Here is a 10882-nt window from a genome sequence, read left to right as displayed (position 1 = left end):
CAAACAATTGTTTTAACTCCACTTGGTTTTCAAAAATCTCCTTTGGTGTGATCAGCTTTTGTGTGATGTTTCAGTCTTTATGGGTGAATGTGATCCTCTTAGTGTGACCATGGTGTGTGATGTCCTTGTTAAATTGCCACGGATGACCTAAAAGCACATGCCCAACTTGCATTGGCACTACATCACATAGGATTTAATCTTCAGATCTTCCAATTCGAATAAGGACCTTCACTTGCTTAGTCATCTTCATCTCTCCACTCTCACTCAACCATTAAAGCTTATCGGGGCTTAGGATGCTTGGTGGTTAGCAAACAAAACCTTTTCAACCATATAAATGCTAGCAAAATTAGTACATAAATCACCATTAATGATTAGGTGACATACTTATCATTAACCAAGTATCTAGAATGGAAGATAATCTCTCTTTGAGTTTCATCTTCATCTTTGTAGACTCTCAATATCCTCCTAGCAACATAGAACTCTCCAAGTTGACAACCTTTCCCTCATCTACATCTTTAAGTATTGGCATATCATCATAGTCACATTCATCATCATCTATCTCGATGTCACCACTCTCTCTAATTTATTTAACCTTCTTATTTGGGCATTAGTTTGCAGTGTGACCCCTACCTTAACACTTAAATCATTTAACATCTCTATTTCAATAAGGGATAGTTTTAGTTTTACCTTACACCATGGGTTTGGCAGGTTCAGATTAGGGCTCGGCTTTAGGCTTGGGAACCATCATCTCCTCGTGCTTATTGAGGTACTTCAATCTCTAAGTGTTAGGTTGAGGATGATGACCATGCATTTTGATGATAATCCAATCATACCCATGCAAACAAAAACTAGTTGGGGTGCCAATCCTATGCAACTGAAAACTAGACTAAGAATCCGATTGTACCCGTGCAAACAACAACTCGCTAGGGTGCTGGTCCTGTGCAACTGAAGACCAGACCAATTACTCGGGTACAAGCTAAGAGGTTTAAGGAAAATATAGTTAGCTTCATTCAAATATTAATTCAATCTCAAGAAGGCATATTAATATCAGAAGATTCAAAGCCTGTACTGAGCATCCAAGTTATGAAGGCCAGACTCGATCCGGGACACTGTTTTGGTGCATTTGAGGACTTTGGGCAGAAACGGACGGGTTTGATAATTTATGAATGTGATTGAGCTAAAAAAGAAGCCATGAAATAATGTCAAGGTAGAAGTAAGGATGTCCAAACACATCATTTGCCCACACATTTCAATTTTGGATGAATTGCACTGTTTTGGCGCCGGAATTGAGTTATCTTGTCATCCAAGCAAGCTTTGATCGTTCCAATCAATGGAAATGTGTGGGGACAAGTTCCAATCCTACTAGGCATCCTAAATGGTATATTGGAACTGATTTTGAGCCTAAATTAGCTGGTGATTGGATAAAGATAGCTTATTTGGAAAACTAGTCAACTATTTTCCAAAACTGAAAATTAGACTTTTAAATTAGGAAATATCTTTTATTTTGGTTTTTGTTTAATTATTTGCTAGACAAATTTATTTACGAAGGTTGATATTTTAATATTTTTATTGTAAATTAATTAATTTCTTTTTCAAAATTAAAGAATTAATTAATACAAATTAGATTAGGAAAGCTAAGTGAATTTCGGCCACATCAATATTCTAAACCCTAATGGCCGATTTTTACCTAGTGATTTTAGGATTTTGTTTTGTAACTCAAACATATTTAAAGGCTTATTTTCTCAATAATATTCATATCATTATTCATACACAAATTACTTGTGAGAAAGATTTTCTCTTTTTTTTCTTAGAACATATAGAACTCCATTAGAGAACTATTATTCTAGCTTGACTTATTAATAAAATATTCCATAACCTATTACGGCGTCTTCGATTTATACCAAGGTTTCTATTCACAGGTTGAATAGAAGTCAAGGTGATCATTAGAACTTAGACTTAATTAAGATCTGGACTAATATAATGCATGTTTAGGAGCCAGTCGACCAAGATTCGTATCACATTTCCCTTCCTTTTGAGTTGCAGCTCAATTTTAATGGCTTTTTGTACCATCTCATCGATCTCCATAATGTTACAACTCTACTACATTTTCTACCTCACGGTTTAACCCACTTAAATGCCTAGGCATCATTGCCTGACGATCCTCCTCTACATTGGCACGGATCATGGCGATCTCCATCTCCTTATAGTAGTCGTCCACACTCTAGTTGCATTGTGTAAAGTTTTGCAACTTCTGATGTAAATCCCAATGGTAATGGCTTGGGACAAATCGTTTCATCATTATGGCTTTCATCTCATCCCATGTTCTAATAGGATGTTCTCCATTCTTCTTCCTATTTAGCATAATTGATCCTACCAAATAATAGCATAATCAGTAAACTCAACAACTACAAGCTTTATCTTTTGGGGTTCATAGTAAGATCGGCAACCAAAAACTAACTCCCTCTTCTTCTCCCACTCCAAATATGCCTCAATATCACTCTTCCTTAAAATGTAGGTATATTCATTTTTATTCCACTAAAATCACTACCTCCACTCCTATATTAGCCTAAAGTGCCAAGTTCTTCATCCTCCAAGTCTGCGTCTTAGAATGTTTCAAACACTGACCTTTATGGTATGTATACCTTCCATCCTCCTCTTCCACGGCCTAGGTTAGGTATTCTTTGGGGTAGATTTTGAAAAGGAAATCTCCATCTGATCCATTCTATCATGCATTGGCTCCATTTCATTCTTTATTAATCTTTTAAGCTCCCCCATCATGGCTTGCATCATGAATTTTGGATCAAAAGTAGCTTCATCTGGACAAGTTTCTTTACCATGGTCTTGACATATACTTCTGAAAAATTTGGTTAATGACAAGAAATATCCTCAGTCACTCCCTCACATGTTTCACTAAAAAAAAATTGAATTTTAAACCACTCGTGTTTCACTCAAATATTTGGCTTTTTCTATAATAAATTTTCTTGCCTTTTTCCACTTTTATTTATTCACTAAGTTCTTATTGAACTAGTTACAAACAAACCAAACTTGCCAGCAATAATTTAAAAAATTAACAATTAATTCAAGAGTAGAAAGAAATATAAAACAACAAGATAGGCAAGAAAACAAAGAAACGAATCAAAGGGAATAAAGAAAGAATAATAAGAAATAATATTGAGTATTTTTGAATTTGATAATAAGGAATTTTGCAAGTACTAATAATCAACTCCCAAAATCATGCTTCCCAAAAATTGAAGCCACAATAAGTCAAATCGAACCACAAAAAAATGAATTTATTTAATTCCTTTTTTTTTTTTTTTGGGTCAAAGTTGTGGACAAAATAAAAATAATAAAAGAGGGGGGGGGGGGGGGGGGGGGGGGGGGGGGAGGACACTTATAGGAAGGCAAAGTAAACAAGAGAAACCAAATTTTAAGTTTTTTTTTTTTTTTGTGACATACACAAGAAAGAGCGATTTTTTTTTTTTTTAATGTAATGTGCAGAAACACAAAAAGATTCAGAGATAGAAGGAAAAAAATAAATAAGAACCAAGAAAACAAAAGAAAGATTGAAACACAAGGAGATTAGATGCAACAAAAAATCAAAGAAACAAAAATAGAGATTACCAACCTGATTTTAAACAAGCTCTAATACCAAATTGATACACACTTAACCCTAAAATAAAAATACTAATAATGAAATACATAACACTATAAACCATTTTAAGCACTTTGAAATACAAAAAGCTTATATATACTTCAAAAAAATTTCCACTTTCCTTCCTTAAAACAAATTATTTTCCAAAAAGACTAAAACATCAATTCAAATATCCAAATATTTAAATACCAAAATTTTAAAATTCACCATAAACTTTTTTGAATTTAAAACTATCTAACATCTTGTCAAAAATCACATGAAATGATAATACATATATGTAAAAGCATGTATTTATAAATGTATATGATAAGTATTTAAATCAAATCATATGTATAAAATATTTAAACCATATATATAATTGTACTGATATGTCGAAAAATCATTTAAAAACATAAACTATTCACCGATATCATTGATGCTTACTTGTGCTCCTTTACATTGTCATCTTCAGGTGCAATACAAGTGTTTATAATATAAAAATATATATATATATTTTTTATACTCCAGAAATCAAACCTAAGGCATTCATGGGTATCAAATGTCTTAAAATGCTCTACATAACTCTTAGATTGTATAAATTGAACACCGAAGGGTCAAAGATATTCAAAATTGGAATTTTTACCTGGAGGCCAATTCAGTTAAATTAAACATTTTATTGGATCTCATTAACATCTAATTACACAAATCCAACTTTAATTTTGTCTAATTGGTCCAAATATATCCAAACATAGTCCAAATTTATCTTATATTAAACTAATTCAAAAGACATTTAAATTTATAAATTGTATATCAATTGAAAGCTTGTGAAATGAGTAACAAGAATCTAAACTTACAGTAGTCCAAAAACGTCGCAAGTGGCAACACATTAGAAAATTTAACCAAATTTAATATTGATGGATCTCTCAAATTGTAGGAATTTTGACAAATAGAGGCCAAATTCAAGCTCATAGGATCCAAGATAGGGGGAAATCGGTATGAGTTGTTCTAGAATGGCCTGGAAAATGATAAAATCTCATCTGACCCATCGAATCGTCGCCGCTAGCTTTGCCAGCGCGATCCGGGAGAGTTCGATAACAATTTGGCCGAAGATTTGTAGGCTGAGATCGTCAAATGATGGGCAACACCACTAGCAAGCATATAGTGGTCAACGGTGGCCCAAAAAAAAAGAAATCGGCTTAACCTAGCTGGTGAGGAAAGCAAGCCGTGGGTTGACCTTGTTCAAGTTTGCAGGTTTGCCAGAGTTTCATGGACTTTTGGGGTATTTTTTTCAATTGTTTTATGAAGGCACGATTCCCCATATATATAAAAGGCGCTTGAATCACTAACAGGCTAAAATTTTGAACTGGTTTGGAAACTGATAAAATATTAATGATCAAAACTTTTCAAAATAGTAACTTTTTAACAAGAACTCGAAACTGGACATGTCACTTATTTACGAACTCATATCGATAAGCTCTACGCTACGTGTATTGGTCAGATCAAAATTTTTAACTATTTAAAAATTCAAATTTGGGATGCGTTAGTAATCTAGTTGGTCAAACCCGATCAAAATTTTAAAATTATGGATATTTACCGGGAAAAGATGTTATACTCACTCAAATTAAAAGTCTCCTAAAATTAATAAAAATATTTAGTTTATTTGAACAAGTTTATAAATAATAATAGTTAGTGTTTTTTTTTTTATATGTAATTTTGAGGAGGCATCAACTAACATGTTGTCTGACGTGAAGTGCATTTTTTTAGAAAAATTAAATAATAATTATAATAACACAAAAAAATTTCTACACTTTCGCAAGGCATAAATAAATAAATTTCAAATTTCATCATTAAGCACCATAAGAATTTCCTTGTAATTTGATAAATAAATAAGTTTAAATTTTTGAGTGTTGCAAAAAATGGTAAAGATCACCAAAACTCCTTGCCCTAGCAAAGCAAGGAGGCACCAATGGCTACATCGTTCGTAATAAATCAATAAATAAATAAATAAATCTAATAATAATAATTTTATTAATTTTCTACATGCACAAATTACAAAGATTTGCACCTAAATTTAGTGTTTCAAATTTATAACCTCCCAGATATAGTTGTGAGTGGCTTACTAAACGAAACAATCTCACTTGACAATAATAATAATGATAAAAAAAAGACGACTAGGAAGATCAATAAAAACAAATATCCCCTATTATGTAGGCACTCCTGCTACTATTAAGACCAACCTAGACAAATATATTAAAAAACTTAAATCAAAATTTATAGTGGAAGATATAAATAAAACAAATACAATGATTAGAAATTGTGAATACACGCCAAAGGGCTTCATTAAAACCTTCTTGAGTGAAAATCTAAAAAAGGAAAACCTCGAAAAGGAAAAGGAATACCCTTAACTAAATATAAAATTCCTATCCCCTACAAATTATAAGAATGTGCGAAAACATATTCAGTAGGTAAACTGAGAGACCAGTTTGTCGAGACCAAGAAACATCAGATGCCAAAACTCCAACTTAGAACTAACCAATAATAATAATAATAATAATAATAAAATAAACCAATAATAATAATAATAACAATTAATTATAATAATAGTAATAAGTTTACAAATTATTTAAAATTTTGCTAATTGATCCATCGAATTAAATAAGAATAAAAATTCTCAAACATATAGTGACCTGTTTTTATGTCATTTGACAAACTGAATATTAGAGAGGACAAAAAAAAAAAAAATGTAAAAGGGATCCATTGCAATTTATAGAAAAAGTTAAGATGTGCTTAATTTTAAAATTTTGCAATTTAAATTTTTAACTTTTCAACTTATTAAGACTTTTACTCATTTAATTTGTTGTAATTTAGGTCTTATTTGATTTTTGACTATCAAATCTATTTCTTGTGTTTGAAAATTAATTGTACCAATTTGCAAGCTAAAAAGGTACTAAATTGTAAAATATTGAAATTATTTTGAAAATTTTGCACTAGTACCCTTTATTTTTTAAAAAAAAATTATTGCATGTCATTTTCCTAGTATTAAATTATGTCAAATTTCTAACTAATGAATAGTTTTAAAACATAAATTTGTATTTTAATATATTTTAATTCGATACAGTTTAATATTACTTATATGAGATAGTTGTTAAAGATATTAGATAAAATTTACAAAAAATTTAAATTATAAAAAAATTGAAACATCAAAAATATAAATACTAAATTGAAAAATAAAAAACTAAATTATAAAATTTTAAAAATAAAAACTATTAAAATATAATTAACTTTCAATAGAAACATGGCGGCTCATCTACAAAAAAGGCATATAGAGGTGGATTATTATTCTATTTTTTTTTATTTATTAATGTAAAGATCACTATTTTATTCAAATGGTGTAGAAAGTGAAGGTGATAATTTTAGTGTTTTTTCCAGATAAATAATTCCAAAGTTGAATCTTGTACCTCCAATATTAATTTTTAAAAATCACTATTATATAATATGAATGACTTTAACACTAAACCAAATGTTTATTCCAAGGAATTATTTCGAAGTATTCCTCAGAAGAAAATAAATGTCGATAATGAAAAGAAAAAAGTATTCTTTTTTTCTTTTGTTCTTTTAACGCTGACAGAAAAGAAAAAAGTATTCAGCATGTACATAATGAAAGCAATTGATTAAAGTGTAAGTATGATGCATGCAGTCATTGGCCCGATTATCTAAGTAAATGAAGTAAAAGAGTACCTATATACCAAACATAAAAAATAAAAAATAAAAATAAATTATATAACTACAAGTGGCGTTGGCACAGAGGACAGCTTTTAACACTCTCTATTAGAAAATTATTATAATCCTATAGCAATGGTCAAAAATATACTATATTATTACCAAAAAATTATGATAATAAGTTAATTAGATGATTTTTTTTATTTTTGACTTAATTTAGTATGCCAACCTACACATTAACCATTTAGATTTCTTTCTATGCGATAAGTCTTTTAATAAATTCTTATTTTATCTATCTTTTACACAACATATCAAAAATGTGATTTTTTTACAAGTTTATGCCAACAAACTGCTCCATCCACAATTAGACTGGAAGGGCCGACGCTGAAATTTTTCGCCTCATATAAGGAGATTTTACATTTTCCTCTTTTTTTTCCTTTTTTCATTTGGGTTGATCCAAACAGTATTTTACAATTTTTTTTTTTTTTCTTTTTGGGTACATCCAAACGATTTTGCAACTTTAATACATGTCAAGAATTCATCATTTATTAAAAAAAAAAAAAATCACTTCTATGTGTTTCTTTAATTATATTTCGGATCTTCTATCCCTTCTTTTATTTTTATTTATATCTAATCAGTGGGTATAATATTACTTTATTTAGAAATGTGTTATTTTTTTTAGTATTGCAAAGTCGTTCTCTTTAATATAATTTTTTAAGCAATGTGATATTATATCACTAATCAAACAAAAATAAAGACCAGACAAAAAAAATCCCACTCCTTGTGTACAAAAAAACATGGCAGCTATTCCCCAAAACCAATCTGCAGCCACTATCAATGCATCAACTAAATTTGTGTGGTTTTGAGATAGAAGAGTTATTGCTAGTTATTTTCACGCATGTGAATCATTTGATGGTGAATGAATAAATATTCAAAAAAAATAATAATAATAATAAGTGCATATATACAAGTTTTGGCAAAAAATAAACTAAAATAAATAAATGTATACAAGTAGTAAAGAAAGAAAAATTTATCAAAAACAATTGTCAAGAAAGAAAGGTTAATTTCCATTTTAGGCCTTCTCTTGATTTGCCGAAGATGACGCCCAATTGTAATCAGCCGCCACCATATTGCGTTGCTGCTTGCATAAGAAATGGTGGATATATACATAAATAAACATATATATATATATATATATATGGAAATTCTATAGTGAGGATGGCTGCATGAGGACTGCAGTATTAGTGACGGTTTTTTATAATATTAACGATGATTTTTTAGAAAATTGTCACCAATACTTTAAAAAACCGTTACCAATACTGTGGTCCGTATGAGGACCGTCCGCACCATAGACGGACTGTATATATATATATATATATATATTATTTGATCGATCCATACATATGTCTCCTATTTCAGTACTGCTATGATAATTTGCGCTTTTTGCCAAGCGAAACAATATATATAAATATATATATATATATATATATATATAATGAGATTACGGTGCAAACCGTACATGTGTGAATTATATCAAAATTGATGTTTTTTAAGAAAAAAATATCAACTTTACTGTTACATATACAGAGCAATGCCGATCTTTTTTTTTTTAAAAACATCTGTTTTGATGCAAATCTATATATATGTAGACGGATCACATCATAAAATTATCCTATATATATGCAGAGGGACTGCATTATAGAATTACCCTATATATATATATACATGAATGTACCTTTTACATTAAAAATGAGTTATTTTTTCATGGTAGAATTACAACTCTTTAATCTATATAAATAAGGTAGTAGAACATGTTCATAAACTTCATTAAATTGTTTTAAATATAGCTCTATTTGATCATGGAAAATGTTTAACCAACAAATATACAAATCTTAAACACATTCATTAAAATATTTTACAGAAAAATTAAATTAAATTTGGAGCCTTGAGGATATTTAAATCGCATTTATCATTATTAACTATATTTAAAAAAAATAAAGTATATGGATAAATTATATTACATATGAATTAATTAAAGTTTTACATTTTTACTGTGAAAAAAAAAATGTTATTTTTTAAAGGTCAAATTCACTTCTTATTAGTTAAAAAATATTTTATTTTATTAAGTTGATTTGTGCTGAATATTTTAATATTGTTTATTTGTACATCAGGAAACATCTAAACAATATTTGATGATATAAAATTAAATATTTTGCCATAAATGGAAAAAGATATTTTTGAAAATTGATATAAAATACATTGGGAAGAGAAAAAAAATGCTTGAGTAAAAAGAATTCCCCTTTAATAAATCTTCTAGGTACAATAAAAGGCTCAATTGTAATAAAATCTAAATCAACTAAATTCTTAGCCTGATAATAATAATTACAATATAGAAAAGAATCATAAAGAACCCTAATTTGGACAAAAGATGATTTAGTTGATCTCTTAATCATTTTGGTACTTTTTTTTTTATTTGAAATCAAAATGAGCATAAAATGAGCATCCCTGATGTATTCATTTTGGTATATTTTGCACCGTTGGCCCAAAGATTAAATTGGACAAATTTGTAACAAAATTAAAAATGGAAATGCAACATTGCTATCTTCCAAAAATGAAAGTAAAGATAGATTTACCAATACTAAAAATACTAAAATGTAATTAATTTTAAAATTCATGCAAAGAATGGAAAGGTAATGAAGTTAAAATGTGCGCCATTATTCAGTGAAAAACAAAGAAAGAAAAAGAAAAATTGCCTGCCATCATGTTAAAGGAAGCAAATTGCAAAGATTCTCTCTATAGGATTCCGAGTATTTTACAATTTTTTTTTACGATTTCATCGAGATTGTTTCTAGATTTATAAGATAAAAGCGATAATATCAAGGAAAAGTATCAGGAGCCTCACTTTAATGCCCAAAATCAATTCACTATTATCCAACGAATCATCAATTTGGGAAGCAAAGAGACCGAGTCGCATCCTTCTGTTTTTTATTTATTTATTATTATTATTATTATATATATATATATATATATTTTTTTTTTTTTTCTGGGTGGGGTTGAAAACAAATCACTTCTCCCTCCACATATAGACAACTAAACAAATTCCTTTCTAAGTTTTTTAATAATAATAATAACACCATACTGTCTGTTTAAATATCGCCTGCAAGTGAAGCAGTCAGTTGAGCTAGATTAATAAAGCTTTACTCCAAAGATTCTTTGGGAGTTCGTGGAATTTGTACAACATACTATACTCTCACATTTACAGCAAACCTTTTTTTTTTTTTTTCTTTTTTTTTTTTGGGGGGGGGGGGGGGTTGGGTAATAACATTTACAGTAAACTTGGTATAGTGACTACGTTCCCTTAAAAAAAATAAATAAATAAATAAAAAGAAAAGAACCCCGGTGAAGTAAGTTTTACTCCAAAGTTGGTGGACGGTAATTGTCGTGGTGGAGCATCTTTCCGAATTATTTTTACTTCATTGATAAGAATGTACTTAATATTTTCAAATGCAATTCCAACTGAGCAATTCAGTC

Source organism: Ziziphus jujuba, chromosome 7 (assembly GCF_031755915.1).
Source record: "Ziziphus jujuba cultivar Dongzao chromosome 7, ASM3175591v1".
In the NCBI taxonomy this organism is placed as follows: Eukaryota; Viridiplantae; Streptophyta; class Magnoliopsida; order Rosales; family Rhamnaceae; genus Ziziphus; species Ziziphus jujuba.
The sequence above is the reverse complement of the archived record's forward strand: the minus strand, read 5'-3'. Positions refer to the sequence as shown.